Genomic DNA, 26,395 nt, shown 5'->3' with positions numbered 1-26,395 from the left:
TACCGTTTTTCTCAGTCATTTTATCCAAATAAAATAGTTTAATAAATACGTTATATATCCTTGTCCTGAGTAAATTTAATTAAAAAATGGTTTTCTTCCTGGGCTTATGACCTTCAAGGTCTTAAACTGGTAGTGTGAAAGTTGAGAAGCAGTTCTTATAACCCTGCAAATCGGAAAAGACTGGAACCTCCCCATTCCCCTTCACTTCTTGAAAAGTGGGCAGTTCTTTTCTGAACCCATCTCTTCCCTGGGTACCTTGCCCAGTGCAGCCAGCAGCAAGCAGTGCACACTTCCCAGGGCCTGTTCTCTCCTCTCTGCTGGCGGCAAGTCCAGGAGCAGGTGATCTGCCCCCAGGGCACCAGAAGCAAAGGCTTGACCAGATACTTTGCTACTGTGTAAAATACATCGTTATCTTTCCAGCCCTTAAGATCAGTTTCCTAACTGCTTCCTGACCACTAAACCAAGGTCATATATTTTAGGTTTTTGCTAGAGAAGCAGCCTACTTCTGGTACCAATTCTGTGTCATCAGTATGGACTAAAGCCATGCTGTCCCTAAGAAGCCACCCACTAACCACGGTGGCTTCACTGAACAGTTCATCTTTTTGCTTATGCTAAACATCTCTCGTGGATTTGTGGGGACTCTGTCCCCCATAGCGAGACTCAGGCCTGCGAAGCCTCCACCATGTTGTAGCTGTGTGCTCTCAGAAATACTTAACCATGATTGCCATGGTGGGGAAAGAGAGGGTTAAATGGTCTTCTATCAATAGTTAACTGTATTAGCAGCCTACAACTAGTTACATGGCCGTGCCTAACTAAAAGGGATAGAGAATTTCAAGCAGGAATGTAAGTAGAAGGACTTCTACTGTACATCTTAATAGTTAAAAGTTATGTTAAGCTAATAAACTAACTAACTAAAAATACACTCTCATTCCTTGATAAGTTTATCCCATATGACCTGGAAAATCAGGTCTGAATGTGTAATTCTTGGAGTCTTGATATTTCAGCACCTCTAGAGCATGTCAGTGTACAGAGAGGTGGCCTGTCTTCCCTTCTCTTTGTTCTCTAGGCCCAATTCTGCACCGTGTGAAGGTGACATGTTTAAGCTGTGTCCGTATTTCTGTAAACAGCCACCCCCGGGCCACTTCTTGGGCCTAGGGTTGCATACACTGGGCGTGATCTGTCCTCAGAAACACAGGTCTGGGAAGAGGGCTGTGCAGTCCCAGCACAGGCTTGAAGCTCTTTGCACAAGGATTTTCACGATCCCCAGAACCTGGAGCGTAGGCTAAGAGGGGAATCTGGGCCTTCATGGATCTGTCCCCTAGATGCTTGGACTTCTCATAAAAAGATGGAAGGGTTAGCTCTTCCCTAGTTTAATGGCAGTACTGAGCAAGTGTACTATCTGTTTGCCTACAAATTGAGAATAGAATGTGGGTGAACACACAAGTCTGTCACACACCTTGTCCTTACTAATTTAGCTTCCCAGGTAGAGCTAGGGAGGGAAAGTGTCCTGATCACCAAAGTTGAGTGTCATGTCTTAACAATTATAATTCTCATTATAAAGTCCCATTATGATATATAAATTAGTTTCTTATGTGTTTGCTCATAGCACGCGTGTATCAACACTAGGTTTTCTGACCTTATCCCCTTACCATGTTACCATATAATAGAAACAACTGAGGAACTATGAGATCTAACCACGATGAAGGAAGGGCTGGCAGTCTGGGCCGCACAATCCAGGTGATCAGGTCAAATGCTGGCCGTACCTCTTCTTAACTGTCTGCTTTAGGGGGAGGTTTTATTCTTTCTCAGCCCAAATTCTCTTCCTTGTACAAAGAGGATAAAACCCCCTATTCTCAGGTTGTGACAATTAAATAAAATAATATCCATCAAGTGCTGCAGATAAAATATTTGTTAGGTCAGGCAAAGTCCTTTATCTTAGTTAAAAGTGATGAAAAACAATGCAACTTCCAAGAAATCTGAGATTGAATGCAAGGAGTGCGACAGAAGGAAGGAAGAAGGTGAAGTCCCTGGAAGTAGAATACCCTGAAAAGAGTGCTTTAGCCCAGCCCTGGGGTTCTTGCTCATCTACCAGGGGAGGTGTGTCTTTATTGTCTCAACCTCGTCATCTCTCCGGAGCTTCAGTATCCTGGTTTGTGAACGAAGATAATCATTGCTTTGAGGACTTTGATAAGGATAGAGTGGTGGAGATGAGAGCCAGGGGGCCAGATTGGAAAGTAAATAGGTGAAGAAATGGGATTGTCTAAGTTTTTACTTCTTTTCAGAAGTGAGTCTGAGAAAGTTAGTCTGGGAATATAGTGGGAGAAGCAGGGGTCAATGAGGGTTTTGTTAGTTAAAGTTTGGTAAATACCAGAGCATGGTTGTGTGTTGGGGAGAAGTGTCTCTAGTAGAGGGAGAGAATGATAATGTAGAGGAAACTTTGAATGGAAAGGTAAGGTTATCCTTTGGTGCTAGGAAGGGAAGTAACTTTAGCGTTGAAACATGAGATGCTCTAGCCAATATATCCAATAGCTTTTCTTTCTCTCTCTCTAAAAAGCATGAAGTGGGGATGTTATCAGAGGGATATATGTACAAGTGTTGGGAGTAGTAAAATTCTATAGAACTAAATACACACACAAACAAGTTTAATGAGACTAGGGTAATTATCAAAAGACCAGTGGGTTGTATTAATATAACTGGATTGAGTGTGATATCATACTTCGGTTTTGTGAATTGTTGCCATTGTGAGCAAAGGGTACTCAATATCGCTCTTAAAACCCCATGTGAATCTACAATTATCCTAATGAAGTTCACTTCATTGAGTGCAAAACTATTATATAAAACCAATAAATAATTTTTATTTTAAATTTTATTTTATTTTTAGGTTGCTCCTGCCTGATTGATAACAGTCATCATTGGCTTTTGTGAGTTGGCATTTTAAATTTTTATCCTCCACCCTGACATTTGCCATTTCTAATTACATGAGAGTACTTTTCAAGAGAACCAGAAGCAAAAATTGGAGCAAAACTTTTTTATCATGCAGTTCTTATAATACTTTTAGGTTTGATTTATATTTTATGATACCATAGGTGATAAAGAGTTATTTCGAGGCAGTTTAAACTACACACCTTGAGCGGGGGCCACCTGTTTCTTTGGAGTGACTTCCTGTCAGGGTCATGATTGGCAGAAGCAAAGTGCTGCCGGTGGAGCTGGCACTGTATGTATATCCATCCTGTTGGACACCAGAGTCTTCACTCAGACATCTTTGGGACAGGGGATAGGGACACAGCAGCCTGGGAGAAAGCCACTAGTGTGAGCAGTTTGACTAGTGAGGTAAAAGGAATTCTGTTTTATTTACCTGTGAAAATCTGGCAATTACATGAAATGAGGGGAAGGGTTCCAGATTGGGAGACTTTAGCTTTTTTCCCATTTTATCATTTGGAGTAGCCATATTTCAGTTCCATAACTTTTTCTTTGTAGTATATTGAGAAAAATATTAGAATTCCTGTTTTAGTAATTTTTTTTGTTTCTTAATTCAATGAAATCCAAACATTTGAAATAGGGAGAACGGAATGAACTTTTTTAACCTCAGAAAATGAATTATTCCTTGTGTCAGTGAAAACGTTTATGGTGTTAAGTGGGTTTTATTTGGCTCTCTTAGAATAGACTGCACTGCCAGTATGGAAAAATAAGGTTATGAACCATAATATGCAGCCAGTAGTTTTGATTTATATGTCATAATTTTGATGGAGAAGAATTGAAATATGTTAAGCTAATTTTAAAGATCTCTAAGAAATATTGTTTGAAGATGGCTTTGTTTTTCATCATGTTAGCAATAATTGGAAACTTAAGATAATAGGTTCATTTCTTATGTCTAAAAAGAAACTAACACATTAAGAATAATTCAAAGAAGAAATGTATATTTTAAAATTTTCTACTGTAAATATATATAGCATTGTTAGCATAAAATAAACAATAAGATCTTAAGGAAGCAGAATGTGTTTTCAGTACTTAGATGTAAGAAAAATCTGCGGGAGCTCAAGTTCAGCAGAATTTTGTCAGTTGTAGTCTTGCCCAGATATCTCAGTAAGGAAGTTTGAATGCCTGATTTGAAAACTTCAAGTAGATTACATATGATTAAAAAGAAATCCAAATTTCCTATATATTTCTATATACTTCATTTTCTTTTTCATTGCTTGTTTGATTAGAAGTTCTTTAGTTTAAAAAAATGAATAGGTCTTGCCCTGGCCAGTTTGGCTCAGCGGTTAGAGCGTCGGCCTGCGGTCCAGAGAGACCCGGGTTCGGTTCCCGCTAAGGGCACGTACTTTGGTTGCAGTTTGTCCCCGGCCCTGGTTGGTCGTGCGGGTGGCAGCCACTCGATGTGTCCCTTCACGTCGATGTTTCTGTCTCTCTCTCCCTTCCTCTCTCTCCCTCCCACTCTATCTGTACAAAAAATGGAAAACTATCCTCGGGTGAGGATAAAAAAAAAAAAAAAAAATGAATAGGTCTTGATACTTTTAGTTAATGATTTCTAATGCCACGTTGTTACTGAGTACTTAGTGTTCTGTCAAACTTTAGTTCCAGCAGCTCTCTTTTGAAGAGCTGTATACTTGGGAGCAGACAGCATGGTGGAGGGAACAAGTTTTAGAACCAAGCACAGCCTGACTTGAATTCTGGCTGTGGTACCAGTAAGTACATGACACAATTTTGATGGAGGACAATGAACAAATTAATGAAACTTTCTTAGGCACAGTTTGTCATTTATAAAATTGAAATAATAATAGCTGCGAGATTTATGAGGATTAACTGAGGTGATAGACCTGGCCATTAGCAGCATGCAGTACTATTAATCTTTTAACTAATTCTATATTTCTCAGTAGTATAAACTCGAGATACTAGTAATAAATAATTTTCAAAATACTTCAGAAGACAATATTTTGTTACTTATATCATTAATATAGTAAATTTTGAAAAAATTATTTTTATAAAAGAGAAAATGACAAGGAGACGTGGGCTGATCTTTAATAGACCCAGCAAGTCGCCCTGGCCATTTTGGCTCAGCAGTTAGAGCGTCGACCTGCGGTCCCGAGAGGCCCGGGTTCGGTTCCCACTAGGGGCACGTACCTCGGTTGCAGTTTGTCCCCGGCCCTGGTTGGTCGTGCGGGTGGCAGCCACTCGATGTGTCCCTTTTACATCAGTGTTTCTATCTCTCTCTCTCTGTTCCTGTCTCTCCCTCCCACTCTACCTGAATAAAAAAGGGAAAATGTCCTCGGGTAAGGATAAAAAAAAAAAAAAATAGACCCAGCAAGTCACTTTTTGCATTTTTTGAGCTTTTATATAATCTCTGCATCTTAGCAAAGTAGACAAAAAGAAATGAGATAATGTAGATTTGTCACTACTTCTAATATAAAGCACTAATGCAAATGTAAGGAAGTAGAACTTCATAATGAGGGGACTTCCAGCCATGATGTAGTAACAGGAACTGGATTTATTCTCTTGCCGGAGCAGTCAAGAAAAAGAACCCCATGACACATATGGGGGAAAAAAGGTTTTCTGACATTGGACAGCAAGTGACATAAGAAATGAATCCCAAGAGAAGGGAAACAAATGATGTGCACAAGTCCACGGAGTATGAAGGGTAACCAGACACAGCCCAGAGGTCACCCTGAGTGGAGGTGATAGAGTTGGGCATTTAGAGAGGCTGAGGCAGCTTGAATTTTTAGGACAGAGTACCAGAGAAGAGAGAGTTTCACAGAGAGAACACCCTGGAGATCTTCAGCTGAGTGCTGACCAGTGCGTGTATCTAAGAATTACCCAAAGAACCACCGGAAGGGAAAAGGTAGGTCATATAGGGCTGGGAAGTGTGTGTTCCCACCATTGAGAGTAGGAAAACTTTGTAATACAAGTGGTATTAGATTGAATACTCAGAAGGCTTTTGCCTCAGTAGTGAGGCAGAAGTAGCCCCAGCATAAAGGTTGCTCTGATCCTACCTAAAAAAAATCTTAAAAGTAAGCCATTAAAGAAGGATAATAAAACATTTTTGTAGAGGGCCAAATGGAAAATATTTTATGCTTTGCAGGCCATATGATCTCTGTTACAACTACTGAGGTCTGCCGTTTTAATGTTAAAGCAGCCATAGACAGTATGTAAATGAACGGGGATGGCTGTATTCCAATAAAACCTTATTTACAGAAACAGAGTGTGGGCCAGATTTGACCTCTGGGACATATAGTTTGCAAATTCCTGTTTTAAAGAATCAAATAGTTTCTGGTAGCTTAATTCCATCCCAGAACAAAGCTCAAGACTATTTAGAGAAAGACCAAATATCCAGTACCTAGTAAGGTAAAGTAAGCAGTACCTTGTGTTCAATCAAAATTTACCAGATATACAAAGGAATGGAAAAATTCAATAGTAAAGGGAAAAATTAATCAATAGAAATAGACTCAGAAATACCATGGATTTAAAAAACAAATTTAATAAGCATATTTTAATTAAATCACTTCAATTAAAATTAATATTTTAATAAAACATTTACTAAACAGAGATATTAAAAGTTATTATAGCTATGTTCCATATGTTTAAGCTACTAGAAGAAAACATAAAGTTTGTTAAGGAGACACATGAAAGCTATAATAAGACCCAAATTGATCTTCTAGAGACAACATAAACATGATTAAAATATATTGGATAGGAGTAAGCATTGCAGGAAGAACGATTTTTGTGAACGTGAAGACACAGCAACAGAAATTATACAAAATAAAACACAAAAATATTTAATAAAGAAAACAGCCCATCAGTAAGCTGTGGGACAACTTCAGTCAGCCAAATATCTCTATATATGTGTAACTGGAGTTTCCAAAGAAGGAAAGGAAAAGAAAAAAACAATGAAAGAAATAATGGCTGAAAGGCTGCTAAATGTGGTGAAAACAATAACCCCACACATCTCAGAACCTCAATGAATACTTAGCAAGAACAAAAGAAAAAGGAAGACAGACCAAAGCGCAGCATAATCAAATAGTTTAAAACCAAAAATAAAAAGATTTTAAAGCAAGCAGAGAATAGGCACTATAAATTTAGAGGAACAAAGAATGACATCAGACTTTTCATCAAAAGCAATGCAGGCCAGAAGACAGTGAAGTAACATCTTTAAAGTAATGAAAGAAAAAACTGTCAGGCTAGAAATCTATAGCTAATAAAAATATCTTTCAGGAAAGATAATGAAATAAAGATATTTTCAAACATACAGAGCTGAAAGAATATATTACCATTATCATATATTTAACATTACCACACTGCAGCAAATGTTAAAGCCCCTAGGAAGAAGGAAAATAATATCAGATGGAAAGAAAGAGCATCAGAAATGGTAGCCACCTGGGTAAACATATAAGATTTTAAAACTTTTAATCTTAAAAAGGATAATTGATTGTTTAAGAAAAAATAGTAACAATAGAGTTGGGGTGAAATATGATACTAATTGCACAAAGGTCAGGAGGGGAATAATTAAAATATAAAATCAAAGTTTTTATAGTATATGTGAAGAGGTATAATATCCCTTGAAGGTACATTGTAATTAATTAAAGATATGACTGTGAACACTAAATCAGTCACTACAATATCAAGACAAAGAGTTATAAGCCAAAAGATAAAATTAAATAAAAAAATAATTCAAAAGAAGGCAGAAGAAAGGAAAAGGGGAATAGAGAACAGATGGGACAAATAAACAAATAGCAAGATGCTATAGTTCAGCCTAACAATATCAATAATCACATTAATTATAAATGGTCTAAATTCTCTAGTTAAAAGACAAAGAATGTCATAGTAGATTTTTTAAAAAACAAGAATTAAGTATATGCTGCCAGCAAAAACTGTACTTCACATATATAAGGACATAAATAGTTTATAAGCTAAAGGATGGAAAACAACATATATCTTAGCACTAATGTTTAAAAGTGGCTATATTAACATCACAAAGTGGAAAGTAGAAATTATAGCAAAGAATATTGGCAGGAATAAAGAGGATTCTTTCATAATGATAAAATGGTAAATTTACCAAGAGGACATAGTCTTAAACGTTTATGCATCTAATAATAGAGTTTTAGTATACACAAGAAAAAGTAGACAAATCCATAGTTATAGTCAGATTACAACACCCTATTATCAGTAGATGATAGGTCATGTAGCTAGAAAATCAATAAGAATATAGAAGATTTAAAAAGCACTATTAACCAACTGGACCTAGTTGCTGTTTATAGAACACTCTACTCAACAACAGCAGAATACATATTCTTTTCAAGTACACCCAGAACATTGATCAAGATAGACCATATTCTGGGTAAGAAAGCAACTCAATTAATTTAAAAGAATTTAAATCATACAAAGAATGTCCCCTGATCATAATGGAATTACATTAGAAATAAAGGTACAGAAATATCTTGTAACTGAATATCACCCTTCCAACTACCCCAGGGGTATATTCTAGGAGATAAATAAAAACACCTTAAATTTAAAAGAATAGGAAGCATACCAAGTACATTTTCAGACTACAACAGAATTAAACTGGAAATCAATAACAGAAAAATAGCTGAACAATTCTCAGATATTTGGCTATCAAACAATCCGTGGGTCAAAGAAGTTTCATGAAAATTTTAAATATTTTAAATGAAATGAAAATAAATTTATAAAAATGGTTGGAATACAGCTAAAACAGTGATTAGAGGGAAGTTTATAGCATTAAATGCATATATTAGAAAAGAAAACCTAAAATTAGCAACCTAAGTTTCTACCTCATGAAACTAGAGAACAAAGAGGGAAGTAAACTTAAAGCAATCAGAAGAAAGTAAATAATAAAACTTTGAGAAGTCAGCAAAATTGAAAATAGGAAAACAGTAAAGAAAGTCAACAAAATGAATAGCTTATTCTTTGCAAATATTAGTAAAATAATAAACTTCTAGCCAGGCTAACCAAGAAAAAGAGAAGACATAAATTACCAATATTAGGAATAAAAGTGAAGCCATAACTACGGAACTCATAGATATTGCAGGGGTAGTAAGGGAATACTACCAACAACCTGTGCTTATAAACTTGATAAATTAGATGAGATGAACCAATTTCTACAAAGACATATATATAAAATACCAAAACTCACTTGAAAAATAGGTTACCTGAACAGCCTTATATCTGTTAAAGAAATCAAGTTAATAGTAAAATAAAATGACAACAAAAACCTCCAGGAAACAAAACACCAGGCCCAATGATCACACTGGTGAATTTTACTAAATAAACATCTGACAAAAAAGAAAATGAAAAGAGAAATTAGAAAGTATTTGAAACGAAAACATATTTCCAGAGAATTAGGATGCAACTATAGCAGTACTTAGAGGAAAATTTATAGCCCTGTGTGCCTATATTATAAAAGAGGAACAGTCTCAAAATAATGGTTCAATATAAGGGATTGTTAAAATTGTCTCAAATATTGGAATGTCTTTTATTTGAAATTATGCCTGTTTCATTTTATTGGAGAAGACAATTAGGGGTGATTATAAGAGGGTAACCCTTAGCTCTTAATAGGAAAGAAATAACCATCAGACTTCCCCAGCTATGGGATGAGTTTCTTTAGGAAGACATGTTCCCCTTGATATTCTTATTATTGTTTTCAGACTATTAATTTCTGAGATAAACAGTAGTGAAGGAAGAGGCTGTAGATTTATTTGTACATTTAAAATGATGTATTAATAGTAAATAATGTAATATAAGAATGAGCAGTATTTTTAAAATCACAGAAATGTAGAATTAGAAGCACCCTTAAGTGGTGTTTAGTCAAACAAAAGTGGGCTGAACTCCTTGGCTTTTTAATATTGAAGCCTTTGTAAAAAAATTTTAAAGGGGGATTTATTTCCCAAGTTTGAAAATTAACAAAAGCATTGAAGAAGAACTAAATTACTGAATGGCATATTCAGAATTCAGATTTAAATCTCATCAAGTTAGACAGTGAAGAATGTCCTAGACATGCTGGCCTCTGTCTCTGTCTTCCCACAGTATTCTGTACATTGTCCTATAGCATCTACATACCACCATCTATCAATAGGACATTATGAACAATGATACAAGGAGTAAAAAATAAGGTTTTCCATTTAACACTGACAGTCTGTTCTTGTGCTAGAAAAGTTTATCTGTTTTCTCCTAGTTAGTAGGGTTAGGGTCAAATAAAGTAAGATATATATTAGTTCTTTGAAAACTTTAAAGCACTAGCTATATGCAACAAATATTCCTAATAAGTATATTTCTCTTCATATGGCAACAATCTGTGAATTTCTGCCTCGCGCCAATATGTTGTATTTAAATTGGGTAAATGGCAAGAAGTAAAGCTGATTATATGGAAAAACCACATTGCTACTTTATAGCAACCAGGGATTTGCCTCAATTAGCTTTGTTAAAGATAATTCAATTAGTGTTTCCATTCTGTATAGTAGCATATCTTTTATGACAATTTGATCTTGCTTGGTTAATTAGTTGGGTACATAAATTCCTAGACTTGAGTGCTAAATATTTAGTGCTAAAGGGAATCATATAATTCAGAGGCTGAACATTAAATTTTATGTCTTTTTATTAAAAAGAAAATTTTATTTTTCCCATTTTAACAGGTTTTACATTGGTTTGATTTTCAACATCAATGGTAATAGCTACCCTTATTAAGCATTTATTATTTGCTAACACTGTTTCAGGTGCTTTATATAGGTTATCTAATTTGATCCTTCACAAACTCTGTAAGAAAAGTATTATTATTCCTGTTTTACAGATAAGGAAACTGAGGGCCTAAAATGTTGTTAATTGCTTAATTGAGAAAACTACGAAAAGGCGACACGAACATTTAAATATGGACCTATTTGATACCAGAGTGCATACACTACTTTCTTGAATGAGTGGTGCAATGCATTGGGTTTAGAAATAGATGATGACTGATTTAATATAGCTGTGGTAAGAGAACTTCAGTGAGTGATTATATGCATACAACGAAACAGCATGAGATTTAGAAACAGAATGCTTCAAGTCCTAACTCTGATACTTCTTAGATCTGTGGCTTTGGTATTATCAGTTTATTACCTCTCCAAGCCTACTTTCCTCATTCAAAAATAGAAATTAATAAAAGTAGCTTTCTTGGCTGGTTGTGGTGAAGATCACATGATGTTTCTAAGTGCTCTGTAAATGCTCTTGAAAGGTCGTTAAATGAATTGATGAGCGTATTTCATCATTTGCTGTAGCCTTTCTTTAAGTAGTACATTTTTTTAGTGCTTTTAAAAAATGATTTGATTTATAGAAACTTAGTGAGTTTCCAGAACAGCTCTCTTAGGTTATATAGAGTGATCTATTAAATAAGGAGTTTCTACTCGTAAGACCAGCTTTTTCTGATGAGTTATATCGTTTTTGAGGAATGGTTATTTCACTATACCTTGTGAAGGAATTCTTGGTATGTCTGTCTCCATTTTGGGAGAGAAGGAAGACGGAGGGGCCCCAGAGGACCAGCGCCAGAGTTAGCTTTAAGGGTCCTACCCGACTGTCCCACTGCGCTAAGAGGACACCCTTTCTGTGCAGTTGAGAGTTCTGTGTTCATTTCTGTCCCCCGGAGCCAGGGTTGGTCAGTGCCCTGTACAAAATGGCATCCTTGGCAATCAAATGAACTGAAGCTCGAAAGATGGGCGCTGGGAAGGTGGTGATGCTGTGTGTCGAGGAATGAGTTCGCCATCCCTTCCATTCCAATACTGTTTGTTTTCATTTTAGGTTAGGAATTTTGAAACTTAATTCATCTATCCCCATGTTCACTCAGGACTAGTGACAGGAATGGAATGGCACACAGTAAAAGGAACACATTTTGTTACGGGTTTTCATGAAGGTTGTCAAAGAAGCAGTTCAGAATTCAGTGGAGACCTTGGAAAACTTTTAATTATATCTGTTCAGTGTAGGTAACCAAGCAGGACAATCCGTGTTCTCTCCTAGTCACTTCTCACTCCCACAAACACACACACGGCTCATTCACACACAGACTGTCATTTAGGAGCTTGGATTACCAGTGTAGGTGATTACCCAGCTCAACTCAAAAAGCTAACTGTTCTGTAGCTGTTCACAGTTTTGTTTTGCAAACAGAATTTACGCAAACTGACTCTTTCTTTAGCTCCAGCAGCCTTTGCGGGAGGTCAGCCATGAGGAAAACCCTAGGAATTACAGTTTTAAATTTGTCATATGTCCTAGCTTACTGGGCGCCAGCCAACAATGAGAGCTGCACCTATAACCACACTCCAATCATCAGCAGAGCTAGTAGATTGGGAATAAAGTGTCCCCGCAGTTTGGGTACGGGACGGTGACACGAAAGAAATTGCAGATTAAGTGAGACCATCACTTGTAGGATTGCAGGATGGAAGAAGAAAGAGAGAGTGAGCGGGCGAAGTTTATTTATGGAATGTCAGGGGGCCCTTGAGGCTCAGCAGGCCCTAGAAGCGGAGGACTTCCCTGGGTGCCTGTCTTCTCCCCCTGACCTTGGATGAACTAGCGTGCAGTATATTATGCCAGGCGATTGTGCTGGTTTGTCATGGTTAGCATTCTGGACTGTCACTGGAATGTAGGAAATGGATGAATTTGAATTGAACCATGAGGTGGTCTCCGGGCCTTCTCCTGTCTCAAGGAAACCTGTCGCTGTTTGTCTGGGCCTGGCCTAATGAAAGCAATGGAGGGAAAGAGAGGTGGGCCTTTGATCTCTTTGTTGCAGCTGCTCCCTGGGAACTCGCTGAAATCAATGCCCTGTTTTCCTGAAGGAATGAATGGCTCTGCCTAACTAGCTTTGTGAAGCCGTGGGGGAATTCACTGCCTCTGTTTATTGACAGCTGAAAAGGAGCACATGGGGTGGAATGGACCTTCTTGTGAAAACCAGGCACAAGGAAAATTAGACCTCAATTTAACACAGAGGAATTTGGAAATTTACCCCAAAGGAGACGGTGGTTTCTCATGCTCACATCAGAATTACTCAAGTTTGGGGCTAGTGTGTAATGAACAAAGGACATTCTATCACAACTGTGTTATAAGTAGGAATATGGTGTGCATAATAAATGATGTTAAGTAGAAGTTGATCCAACACCCTTCTTCTTTTTTTTAAACACAGAAAAGGAGAAAGACAAATATTAATCATGATATAATCAGGTAATTCTTCTATTTTTGCCTGAAGAAAATAAAAGATATTTAAAATAGGCATTATAAATATAGTACTACTAAATCTCTAAAGTGTGTCTTCTGTTCATCTGTGTTTCAAAGCATCTTTGAACTTTGTATCTAACTTTCAAGAATGCTAGCTGTTCATGTGGTTCGGGATTATGTGTGTTGCATGGGGGTATCACAATACATTTATTTTAAAACCATATTCTTGGGATATTTTAACTGAAAGTTTGTATCAAACATAAATGGATCAACATATAGCACTTGCAATTAGAACAGTTCGTAAATCCTAAAATGATTGCCTTACTTTTGAGAACAGAGTGAGGAAAAAGTCTTGAGTTGATCACAAGGAAACAACAGCCTAGCCTGCCTTCTTTTTACATCTCCCCACTTGCTCGGTTTCCCAGGAAGAATTTATGGCGTCTTCCCTTGGCCCCCTGCGCTTTGTGCACACCTCTGTTACCGCACTGACACATCGCCCTGCGGATCTTTGTTGAAGTGCCTTCTCTTCGCTGGAAGTTAAGCAGCTGTGTCGTATTCATTTCTGTATCTCCAGGCCTCGCAGAGCTGTTGGCTCAGTGAATGCCTGCTGAATGAATGGGGATTCATAGCTCCCTGCACATTACTTTGAATGTAATTACTTATCCAGGCTTCAACTGCAAATACTACATTTTAAGAAAACCTGATTGATCTGTTGTTACCTGATTGGCACTATAGCCTTTTACAATCTTTCCTTTATGGAGAATTATTACACAGCTTTTTTGATCCGGCAAGTTGGCTGGGCAGTCCATCAGCCTCTGACCAGGAGGCATAAAAAGTACAAGGCATTGTCCTTTGCAAAGCCAAGGTCTCTTCTCTAATATTCTTTCCTAAAAATAAATCTCAGCACAGCTTTTAGACATTTGCAGTAAGAAGATGAAAACGCTTTTAATTTAGAGTTGTGTAGACGTTCACTTAGCCAGATTTAGTGATTGCGACGGATAAAGCTTCCATTTTACATGATTTAATTCTTTGATGTGATGTTAAATAATGCAAAACAAAACATCATTTGACAATATCTTTAACCGGATTTACCACCACTGTGTGTTATGAACCCCTATCAAAGGAAGCACACACCGTCACCTCCTAGTGAAAAGCGTAAGGGAAGTTTTGATTCTAACGGCCATCTGCTATGATCTCAGAGGACCTCAGCACAAACCCAATTTCTGATCTGTTCTCAAGTTAAAACCTTTTTTTTTTTTTTAAACCAGGGCTTTAAGTGGGAAATAGTTGTCAATATTCTCTGGGAAAATAACATCTTAACATTATAATTGGAAATTTTAGAAAATGATGGGGGGGGGGGTAAGTAAGCACACGAGTACAGGAACTTGCTGATATTTTACTCTCCATGTTGTTTTATTTTTACCACCATGATTATTTTTAAAGAAATCTGTGTGGTTTTCTGTTTTGATTAAAGGTGTGGATGAAATTTAAAATGCCGGTTTATGAATTTGTGAGTGGGGGTAGGTAGCAGCCTTGCAGAGGAATGGACTTCTGCACGTCTCCTTCAGAAGTAGCAGACTCAGCAGGTGGTGATTCTCCTGCGGTTTGAGATTCCTTACAAAATGGGAAAATTACCATGGCCTTGATCATCTGTAGCTCTCACCCCCTTAAGTATTAACTTATAGCTAAGAAAGCAGTACACGTGGCACTTAAGTTTTATAACTTGGCTGCTCAGTCTTCCCAGTTTCTGGAAGTACTTTTGCGTGACATCATACCGAAGTGGAGAGGGGTCAAGGGTGGGAGGGGAAGTAGGAAATCAAGCCACACTTTTCCATAGGATGGTTCAGCTCTTACAGGTGAGGCCTGTCTTTGTCTGCATGGGTAGAACTACACACAGGCCCAGGAAGTGACTGCAGTTGAAAATTGCATTCTTGCTATGTTTATGGAATCAGAAACTTTAACTACATTGTCCTCCATCAGAAAGACTTTTCCCCCCCACTCAGGACTGAAGACTACTATAATATCCAAGAAGTAATAATTTAAGAGTCAAGTAATTTAAGAGTCAAGCCCACAACATGGGTTTGAGGATCAACCTATATTAGGTGTCTGTATTTGTGTGTCTATTTATTTTCATAAACCAGGGGTGGGGAAACTTTTTTTTTTTTTTTGGCCAAGGGCCATTTGGATATTTATAACCTCATATACGGGCCATACAAAATTATCAACTTAAAAATTAGCCTGCTATATTTGGTCAAATGTTTAATTAACTCACCAGTATTGTGATAGCTAGAACTGCTTCTCTTTGATGAGACGTGTGATGTTAGCTGGTATTGATTTCTTGAGACTTATAAGGCTGGATGTTCCCCACCCCTATAGAAAGATACCAGAAACTTCCCTCTTAAATAGCTTCCCATCCATCCAGACTGACCAAATGAAGCAGCCCCAATAAAGCCTATTAGTCATTGGAAGGGACACATCTCCTTACTGATTAGATGGAATTGCAAGAAATGCTATTCTGAAATATAGAATTACTAAAAATTACCTTTACTGGGTGTGCTGACCGTCCACAGTTCTGCCCTGTAGCATCTCCTCTTAGCAGCAGCCTCGTCTTTGCACAATTTGTTGTTCACTTGCTTGTTTTTCTGGGCTTATAGTGGCCCTTTCTTCCTCCTCAGAATCCTCCTCCCCTCATTTTCACTTCACCCTCAGCCCTGCTCAGGTACGTGTTTTCCTTCCCAAAGGATAGTGTTCTTAGTTGACACTTTTTTTTTTTTAAGATGTCATTGTCATCTGATTTCTGCTCAAGGCTGTGAGGTATTTTTTTACCTGAATTGTGGTTTCTGGAAAATAACTGCAAATACTTGAGGTCTCCCTACTTCACCCCTCGGTGTCAAACACTTGACTCAGATTAACTCGTTCAATCCTCAAAGGCTCTTGTGCCATAGGTACGACCATTGTCTCCATTTTGCAGGCAGGGACACTGAGGCGGGGGGGCTACGCAGATGGCATGCGGTGGCCCTGGATGAGAATCTGGGCTTCCTGGCACCACTGCCGCTGCACTTAACCACATCACTGGACTCCCTCTGCTGCACTGCAAGTCCTTGGAGCACTGAAAGGTGTGCCTCCGAGCTTGGAGTGTGCCCCCAGGGCGCTGACCGAGAGCAGTTCGATTTCGCCATTCCCGAGCTCCCATTCTATATGAATGTCTACTTGCACAGTACCAAGGTGTTTTTTTTTTCAGTGCCTCTTTTTTTTTTTTTTTTTTTAACCTTTTGATTTTAACCCCCTCTAGGATTGCTCTCCGTCTGATGTGGCCTCTGTTTCATGTCACATCTGAAACTCCTCTGTGCTTCAAACTTAGAAAGGTAAGTGTGTCTCTGCTGGGCCGTCTGACTGCCCGGTCGGCCTGCCTGTGGTCAGTGGGCGTCTGTGCCCTTCTCGCTGCGTCAGCGCGTCACAGCCTCTGCCTCTTTCCCAGGAGGTGAGGTTTTACACAACTGGCTTTTATTCATCAGGACTTGCTTATTAGAAATGTTGTGATCTCCCTCCCTTTCGTTTTAAAAAGATGTTTTAACGCTGTTTTATCTTACAAAACAAACAAGTAAGTACCAGGAAGAAATTGGAGGAGTTGCCCTTCTTTCGGAAACCCACTTAGTAGGTGCATATATTACAGTTCAGAGTCTCAAAACCATGTCCTAAAATAGTGATATGAGGTGATTCTCCATTTGCATATGTTCTGTCCAAATTTCCTGAAATTGTGAAATACGTGTTAGGAAATAAGTGCCCCTAAATCCAGTGTTTATTTGAGGGAACACATGGTTGGCAGGATCCACAGTTTTTATCTCTTATCATTCTCCATACATCTGGAGATTATGATTTGTATTAAACACCTATTTCAAAACAGTAATTCCTGCCTTAAATTTCCTATTCAGCAGTTTGCTTGTTTTTCCCCTGTCACATACATTCTGTTCTGTTTAAGCCATTGCCTTCTCACCCTACAGCAGCCCGCCCCCTGTTTTGCAGCTTTAGTGCTAACGGTGTTGCTTAACCATAACTTGGCCTCTCTCCAAACATTTTTTCACAAAATGTCCTTGACTGTAATATGCCATAATTTTTTTTTTTTTTAGTTTCAGTGTTCTTTGTAAGTTTTCTTATATTTCATCTTACACTTGAATTTTTTTCCCCCTAAGCCTCTCACTAGATAAACCGCTTCCAAATTTATTTGCCTCTTGGGGCTGACTTCTAGCAAAGCTATCTGCAGCTGCTGCAGTTGGAAGGCCTCGGCGAAGAGAGGATTCGATGGGTGTGTTTAAATTCCTGTTCTCCAAGTAATTCTAGTTGAAACTAGTTCACTTTCCCACCAACACATACAAAAGGAAAATTCTAGCAATATCCAAAAATGCCAGAATCTCTTCTATTTATCCTTACCCATAACTTGATAATACTGGTAAGACCAAGTTATGCCAGGCCCATTTTTAATTGTTTTCTTTAGTTAAACATGACATTGTCATTAAAAGCGCAACTAATAATATTACACTGCTTAATAATTTAGAAGTCTCCCAAATATATGACATATATACCTCAAAACATGCAAGAAAGTGGAAATTTCTTTTGTAAGTACATGTTAGGAAATGGAATCGTATTACGGTGATCCAGTTTAAAGACAGACTGTTGAAATGAATCAGTGATTTATACACTTTCTGTTATGTTTTCTTCAGAAACAGCTTATTAATGTTTTTTTTCTAACTGTGAACTTAACCTGTGTGTAAAATCGTTCTTGATACTTATTAACAGACCATGTCTACTTTGTACATATACTTTAGACTCTGTACCAGTCATTGTGCCTGTTTGTACATATGTAATGTATAATCTTTTAACAGTCTGCAGGGTAGAGGGATGTCACTGTGAAGAGAAGTCAGGGAACTTGCTCAGGTTACATACCTGGCAACCAGCCGAGCCAGTATGCAAACCCAGAGCTGCCTAACTCCACAGGCCTTCTCCCCCACACCAGCCGGCTCTCTCAGATTCACAAGCACCCCTCGTTTTATTGCTGCGTCACTGCACTTTACAGGTGTGTTTCTTACAAACTGAAGGCAAGACCTTCCACCAGCAAAAAATATCGCAACTCATTTTATTGCGATACTTGCTGTATTGTGGTCTGGAACCCAACCTTCAGTGTCTCTGAGGTCTGCCTGTATCTGGTGGAATACTATCAGTTGGTTAATGTTTTTAAACTAACTGTAGGAACACAGCCTACTCTTGAGTAGAGTATGCTTCTCGCATAGCGGAATAAAGGAGATTAAATGTATTACCACTTTTAGGTAAGAAAAGTTACTAAGAAATATTAAAATGTCTTGACTTTCTGACTCCCTGAACAAACAAGTTAAAATGAAGGCAGTTGTCGGAGTAAAAAGAGTTAGGGGTCATACTATAACAGTGTTAAACATCATTATTAAAATTAGTAAGTAAAGCACATTTCTCAATGTGTTTAAAATGATGTTACACGTGTTTATACTATAACAAAGTGTACTTTATTTGGGGAATGATTTAATTGAGCCATTAGGTGTCATTGACCAAGATAATGTTTTCTTTTTTGTTTGAGCGTAGAAATTAAAAGTGATTCATAAAACACACCACACACACACAGAGTCAACTTGTAACTTAGAACCACATTAAGAGGGTCATTTCTTGTTCTTTCCCTAAAATGATTCTCATTTGCCTAGTATAGTCAACTCAAAATGCTTAAGAGTGTTGTTAGTTTTGATTCAGGGAAGATTCAAAACTCTCCGTGGACAGTTTTATGGAGAACCTTCAGTGTTTAGTTATAGCAGTTACTATTTTTTGTGCTTTTTTTTGTTTGTTGCCATTTTGTGTTTTTCCCTCAAGGAAATGACCATTTCACTGGTTTTAAGGTCTAACATGGATGAATCCAGGAGCATGATCTGTGTTCTCCAGTCTGAGGTCTCTCGTAACAAGCCTGAGCATGTTGCTCTCCTGATTAAAACCTTTCAGTGATTCTGAGTATCCAGGACTCCTGGTTGCAGTCGACAGAAACAAAAGGGGCCATTTAGGAACTCCAAGCAGCCAGTGACAGGAGCATGTTTTCCTGTTGGACTCACTCTGACAGGAGGTGGTAATGAGGATGAAGGGGATCCAGTATGGATCTCCCGTCTTCTCTGAAGCAACGTCTCTTTCCACTGACCTGACCCGACTCCAGGCTGTAGTAGGTTTAAAGGAAGCCACGTGAAAATTGAGTTTGGCTAATAGAATGGGCTGGCCCTCCATTCTCCAGCATACTTTCCCACCGCTCCTCACCCCCACCCCATCAAGTTTTAGGGTACCACAGATTAGAGAGTAGTGTCCTATAAGTGGTTGGCCTTGTGAGGTGGTGGGGTTGGGGATGGGCCATGTGAGTGTCATTTACTGCCTCCTTCTCCCTCTTCCGTTCTGGGCCCCACCTGTCTGGTGTGAGAACGGAAGCCTGTTCCACAGAGGCCCAGGCCGCCCTTGTGAGACCAGAGGGGTTCTGGCTGCTCTGGCTTTCCAGACAGCTGCCTGCTTGCTTCACGTGCCCTGTTTGCAAGGTCTCTTCTTGGGTACAGTTTAATACAAACGACTCGGCTCCTAAAAACTGCAGTGCAGAGGGCACCGTCTTGGCACACTTTGCCTCCGCAACAGGGCACTTGGTTCCCAGGCAAGGGCTCCTCTCCCAGGTCCCTCTTCCCCCCCCCTCCCCCCCGGACGTGCGCCTCCTATGCGGGGCAGACTTCGGGAGTGCCTGTGTGGCAGGAAAATGGGGTTCCCTGGTTACTGACTCTTGTACATCTGAAGTTCTTTCTGCCCAAGCTCTGTTGGAAAGTCCTAATCTCTGAGGAATGGCTGCCATATCTTAAGCCCTCTCCAGTTTTCAGCGGGGCCCTCATAAGCCTCATTGGAAGGTCTCAGACGTTCAGCCACAGAACTGCAGTGGGGTTTGCTTTGAGGACATGACTGACCTCAGAGTCTGGACTCCCTTAGACATTTCGTTCAGTAGCACAAGTACCTACCATTACTGCAGCGTCTGTGGATCAACAAACTTGTCCTAAGGATTTATATCCTTTCTCCTAGGGTGGGAACCACCCCTCCCCCCAGCCACCACAGTTTTCAGCACACGCTCATTTCCATCTTCTGGAAATCCACAGCCCCACTCCCCACCCCCATGCTGGTCTGGAGGCGTGTCCTCGTGTGGGAAGCAGGGCTGTCCTGTGCCTCAACACTGTGGCACTGGCTTCTCTCTTTCCTCTTTCTGGTTGACTTCCTGGTGTTGTTTTTTTCCCTTTGTTTTTTAAGCAATTTGGAGTTTAAGATAAAGGCCTTAAGATAACTTTCTTTGCCTCTCCCTTTCCAGGTATTTGCATAGGAGTCAGAAGAGTTAATCTGTAAGTAAAGTCTTAACATCTGCTTGCTTCCTCCCCTCCCTGTGCCCCCTGAGTTCTAAAGCACAGCCTGCCCAGCGCCGTTGCAGAGTCCTCTGGCTCCTCTCTGCAGCAGGGCGGGCCTTCTTTGCAAAGCTGTCTGGCCTGTATGAGGGTTGCAGCTAGTCCGTATCGCCGATGTGCACTGGGCCAAGCGTCTCAGCACCCGTTCGAGGCGCCCACAAGCCTGCCTGTCCCTCCACAACTTCAAGTCTGCAGGACGCATCCTCCTCTGTTCCCCACAACTACCTTCATTCACACTTCAGCCCGTTTGGCCGACCTTGAGGGCCATTTCAGGGCAGTCCTTTGTAGGTGTAGGGGAGAGACTTGCCTCTGGCCTTGGGCATTGGCGTGGTGAGCTCCTGAAGCCTCGGGGCACCAGGGGAGGCTGGAAATGTCTTGCTGAGGTCTGGCCGCCCTGAGTGTCCCCCACACGTGTCCTCCTGTGGGCTCTCTGCTGCCTTGGGGAACAGCTGTGCAGGGCCCCTTGCTGGGGGTGACAGGTTTACTCAAGTGAGAGGCCGGTAGATGGGTTTGTCTGCGGTTTGAAAGTTTAGGATTAAAGATAGAGATTTGGGAGACCTGTGACCTCAAGGAGGGGTTGGAACTTTGCGTTATGAGCACTGTCCCTTGGGGGTTGTGAGAGAAGGTGGAGGACCAGGTTTCAGGCACCAGATCCATTCAGATTTCTGGTGACCTCTGTGACATGTCCCTCTGTGTTGTACGGATATGAATACCCCATTTAGGGTCTTCACTTCAGAGGTAGACTGTTGTTCACTGTGGTCACCTCAGTGAAATAAGATGTCCTTGTCTGTAATCTACCACATCGGCAGGGCTCCTTTCCATTTGGAATTATGGACTTTAGGAAATAAAATTGGAAAACTTAGTTAACGAGGCTTTTCGAAAACAAACCTTTTCCATCTTCAGTCTAGAGAATCTTTCTCTGAAAACCAAGGCAGAATTCCCAGTGTTTGGAGCTTGCTCAGTTCTTTCCCACTCAAATCATTAGAAAAAATAAATAAATAGGTCAGTCTGAAGAATTTACTGAAGCAAAATCAGGAGTAGTGGAGGTGAATGAGCTGAAACTGGAGGGAAACCCCTTTGTTCAGTTCGGGGTCTCGGTGAATGCTCAGCAGGTGGCTAAACCAGTTCATTAACAGAAAAGACATGTTCTTAAACGCTGCTCAGAAGTAAATGCCTAGAAAAACATATTGTGACAACCAAAAAATGCATTCCAGAAATCATCTGCTCTTGGTTAATGAAACTCTAGTTTTTGTCATCAATGAAGAAGTACCATTTACCCCCCAATAGTTCCCCATTTATTTAAAACAATTAACTAGAACCAATCTGTCTACTGTGTGCCAGTCCCCATTCCTAGGAAAACATGATTTTTTTCTTCCTGCTCTGGAGCTTGGAAACATTTGTATAGGAATGTTGAATGTTGTAGGGTCATTTGTTTCACCGTGTACATTTTTTAAAAATATTATTGACACATTAAAACATTTTTCTCTGATTTTGAAATCTAAATTCAGACGTGAAAAGCAGTCTGCAAGTAGCATCCTGTCAAACTTAGATGTGTTCTTTTCCGAACTGTCTCTTCTGTGCTGTATTAAATTGTCCTCTGCGGCCCAGGATTTCCCCCAGGGCCATGCGTGCTCTTCGGCTCTCGGTTGCATTGTGAACTATTTCAGCGTTAGACTGGTGCTGAGATGGCAGGTGGGAAAGGCCAGGGACTCGATCTCCTCCGGGCCAGGCGTCTCCTCTTTCACTGGTGCTGCTTGCATTGAACAGCTTAAGAATAAGCTCCTGTGTGAGCCCTCGGAGGCCGAGAAGTATTGTTGAATGCAGAAAGGAATCGCTTTCTTGTAGTGATCATTTGAATATCTTGACAATGAAGCTAAGCTACTCCACTGCCTGGTTTGCGTACTTCGTGTCATGTGCTCTCTTTCTAGTGAAGCAGAAGAGGGCTTCCGCCCCTCTGAATTCATAACTTGGTATTGTCTGTGGACGATATGGGCAGGAGCAAAGGAAGGATCATCCAGAATTCCACTCTCTCACTTTAATGTTTTTTAAAGCCCTTTTTAAAAAAACAAAAACAAAAAAACTTTAATCCAGGCCTTTGGAGACCAGGATAAATGTTGACTATTTTGAGAAGAGGGACAGACCATGGAGATGATTTGTGAAGTGTTTATACATGCAAACTGAGGGATGCACTTAACACAAATTCTCTGGATGATTCAGACAGAACCTGCTCACCTCCAGCTTTTTCCTGACTTGTGGAGGGTTATTTTAAAGATTTAGTTGTCTAAAATGGCCTTAATTTTTCTGATTTTTAACTTAAAAGGATGTTCTTGTGCAAAATAAACAGATATAGCCTATTTTGATCAAATTAAGAAGAGGCAACCAAGTGAAAAAAATCACTTAGGTGAGCTCTAATTGGCTTTGTTTCATAATACATTTATCTTTGAAAAATCCGGAAAAACTTTTCACCTAAGAGGATCAACTGGTTGGAATTGTCTTAGCTGGAAGGAGCCAAGCTTTATAATTAATTGGTGAACATAGATACCGGTTTCCGAATGCTCACCAGGGATCAGTAGTGCAAAGCCACCTGCCGACTCTGCCCTGAAGACGTGGTAAAACGTAAATCCCGGGCCCCAGGGATGCTGTGTCAGCCTGTGTCGCAGACGTCCCTGGCGTTCCAGTCCGTGGCCAGGTTTGGTCACCACTGAATTGTGAATCGTGAAGAGCCCCTAGGCCCTTCCACCCTGCATATTCGATAAATCAGTATGCTCATATAAAGCTTGTGTTAAAAATGAATGCCTACTAGTTATTACTGACATTTTTCAATTCATAATTTGTTCCCAGTTTTGTTATTACATAGATTTACATACCTGTTTTATGGTATTCTAATACTGTAGATTTAAAACACGTTTCCTCTGAGTGCTGTTTTGAATATTTTATGTAAGCAGTTTCGTGGAGTTTTTTTCCCCTAGTTGCAGAAAGCAGGGGGAGATTTCAGGGTTTTTTCTAATCCAGTTGCAAGTAGGACAAAGGATATGATAGAAATACTTAAAGGTCTTCTTGGGCAAGACTATGTGAAATATTGAAAAGCTTCTAAGTTACAACATTATGAACTTCATGACACCTTTTAAACATTATCAGATGACCCACATGTTTTAAGACTTTTGCCACATGGTTTTACTGAGATATTTTAAAGTTAAGAGTGGTAGGTCTGTCTGTTTAAGTATTAGACTGCAAGGTTTTAAAGTTTAAAATTGATCTGTCGTTTGTTAAGATGCATGGAAAAGCAGTAGAAAGTCCCCTTTGCACATTATCAGTTGAGTGTGCAGGCTCTTGAAGGGCAGCCCCAGGGGCAGCGTGATGGGGGACCACTTTCCCAGCTTCATTCACTGCAGATGTGCGAGCTCTCTTCCTACAGGTGTGAATCCTCACGTTTCCGAGAGGACTCCATGACCGCCTGACCGCCTGACCGCCTGACCGCTGACGCTGACGCTTCCTGTCACCCAGTAGGTATGCAAGTGACGGTCGCTTTTTAAAATTATTCCCCTCTGGGCATGTTTGTTAATAACTGCTTGGACACACATAGGAAAATTAATCAAGGACGTGCAGGCGGTTCAAGGTACTTCAGACAGTCTCCAGTAAAGAATAAAAAGACATTTCCCTCTCAAATTGCAAAAATACCTTAGGATAGAATTCTTAACCTTTTCTTTTTTTCTTAAAGCATGTGTGCACTCTGCATTTCAGGGAATCGGGGTGCAGTTAGGAACGTCTCATGGCCTCTGCTGTCCCCCACAGTCCCCGGAGCGTCTGCAGAACCTTGGGCTTTTCTGCTGACAGCCACGTCAGTTCGGAAGCTTTAAGGCTGCCCCGACTGCACCCTACCTTGTGTACATAAGGGGCTGTGTAAAGGTCGCCCTCCCTTTTGTGGAAGATGTTCACCGATAAGCCTGAGGAAGATGGTGGTCACATTCCAGTAGCACTAGGGAATCCAGCTACAGGTTCTGAGGCTTTATTTAGAAACACTGTAGTAAAAGCTACCGCGGAAGTTTGACACTACTCGGCAGACAGCTTAGCGAGGGGGTGCCAGGCACCAGTGGACAGTGCTCGGCGTAGCTCCGAACACCTGGCTTCGGCCTCTCGTCACCATCGTGGTCCTCAGAAATGATGTTCACGCAAGCTAACACTTTGGGGCACTCGCTGTGTGCTAGACGCTTGGCTTAGGACAGCTCGTCTCCAGCAGAATCTATTCGTCAGTGCCTGTGGGTAAAGAACTTACCTCTCTGAACCTCAGTCTCCTCATCTGTTAGATGGGAGTGAAAGTGCCTCTGCCCCTCCCCCAGGGCTGGCCGACGGAAATCATTAGAATAGCATGAGAGGGCTTAATGAGGCCAGCTGAAATATATTATTGTTTTAATAAATATTACTTTGGTTCCCTTTGAAATATAATGTTCTTACTAAATAATATTTTAATTTATTGGCCAAGATATTGAAATTCATCCCGACATGCCAGTGTATCTACTGGCAACAGAGAAAGGCACTAGCAGTGCTAATGAGGTGGGGGGAGCAGGGAATCCTGCCATATCTCTGTTTACCGTGCGATTGACATCGGGAGATTGGGTGTGATAACCAGCAGGATCCTGGAATGTGTCTGCCCAGGCGGTGGTGGTGAGGCTGTGGGCTGAGGACAGGTAGGGGGTGATTAGACGCCAGGCCGTAGACACAGAAGCGGACTGGGACAAGCCCAGGCAGGAGGGACAGTGCAGTCTCTAGGGAGGCAGGAAAGGAAGCCCGATTGGAGACATCGCTATAGGCTACTGGGAAGGAGCAGCAAGCATGCGGCGGCGGGAAATTGGGGCTTATTGTAAGCAAGGTGCCCGGCCTCCAGGGCGACTGAGCACAGACCCGCACATTGAAGCCGCCTGCGGATGGGCTGTGGGATGGACCACACATGTGGATTCCGAGGACAGCTACTTAGAGAGCGCACATTCCTCCCCATTGATCGGGCGTAATTGTCATGGTTTGTTAAACAAACAAAGGAGCCGAAGCTGTGAATGGGGGAGAGAAAAGACAAGGTGAAAAGGAGAAGAGGCCCTGCTCACTAGTGTCCCACTCTTTTGAAGCGTCCCCCTATTTCCTCGGCATTCCTTTCTCCCTTTCAGGGAGGCCAGCACAGGAACTTGGGAAAAGCAGCCTTGTCTCGCTGGTGTCATTCCCTTTGACGATCAAACCTGACGAAATGTTTGCCATCGTCAAGTTAAAACAGAAAAACGAGGGTCATCTGAAAGGATAAATATTTACATGGATATCCTAAATATAAACCTTTTTATATTTCAAATTATTTCTGGATGAACAATTTGCTTTGCATCATTTGAACTCACGGACGTGACATGGGGAGGCACAGAGAATCCTCACCGAGGCCCCGGCGGTGGTGTGTGTGCTGAACGCAGCCTTGGCCTCAGAGCCGCTGCAGGAGGGCGGAGTGAGAGTGGGTGTCGGACGGCTCGCAGTTTATAGTCAAGTTTATAGTGAAGGGAGTTCCGGGTGCTCAGCCACTGAAAAAGCTTGGAAAACAATAGCGTGAAGTTGTCCTTTAAAACTGCCAATTACATTTGTATCCATTTGGGTAATCAGATTTGGTCACAGGCTCATCTTGTCAGAAAAGACCATTTAGCATTTCAGAAGTACTTTCGGCTGGGCTGTGCCCTGGGGTGATGAAGCCGTCCAGGGGCCAGGGGCGGATAAGT

The 26,395-nt window shown here is 40.5% G+C and overlaps 1 protein-coding gene across 6 annotated transcripts in view; it reads left to right on the top strand.

Annotated features, from left to right (window-relative positions):
• PLAGL1 (PLAG1 like zinc finger 1) overlaps positions 1-26,395 on the top strand; it is a 104,186-nt gene that overhangs the window by 60,301 nt on the left and 17,490 nt on the right. For 3 of the 6 annotated variants that reach the window (XM_036248535.1, XM_036248534.1, XM_036248540.1), the window contains exons 3-6: positions 2,882-2,921; positions 16,469-16,541; positions 20,564-20,594; positions 24,070-24,161. The gene's annotated coding sequence lies outside the window, so the exon portion shown is untranslated. Of the gene's footprint in view, positions 1-2,881; positions 2,922-16,468; positions 16,542-18,168; positions 18,248-20,563; positions 20,595-24,046; positions 24,162-26,395 lie in introns of all 6 variants that reach the window. The other 3 variants (XM_036248537.1, XM_036248536.1, XM_036248538.1) reach the window with 3 other exon arrangements.

Source organism: Molossus molossus, unplaced genomic scaffold (genome assembly GCF_014108415.1).
Source record: "Molossus molossus isolate mMolMol1 unplaced genomic scaffold, mMolMol1.p scaffold_m16_p_8, whole genome shotgun sequence".
NCBI classification, from domain to species: Eukaryota; Metazoa; Chordata; class Mammalia; order Chiroptera; family Molossidae; genus Molossus; species Molossus molossus.
The sequence above is the reverse complement of the archived record's forward strand: the minus strand, read 5'-3'. Positions and strand labels throughout refer to the sequence as shown.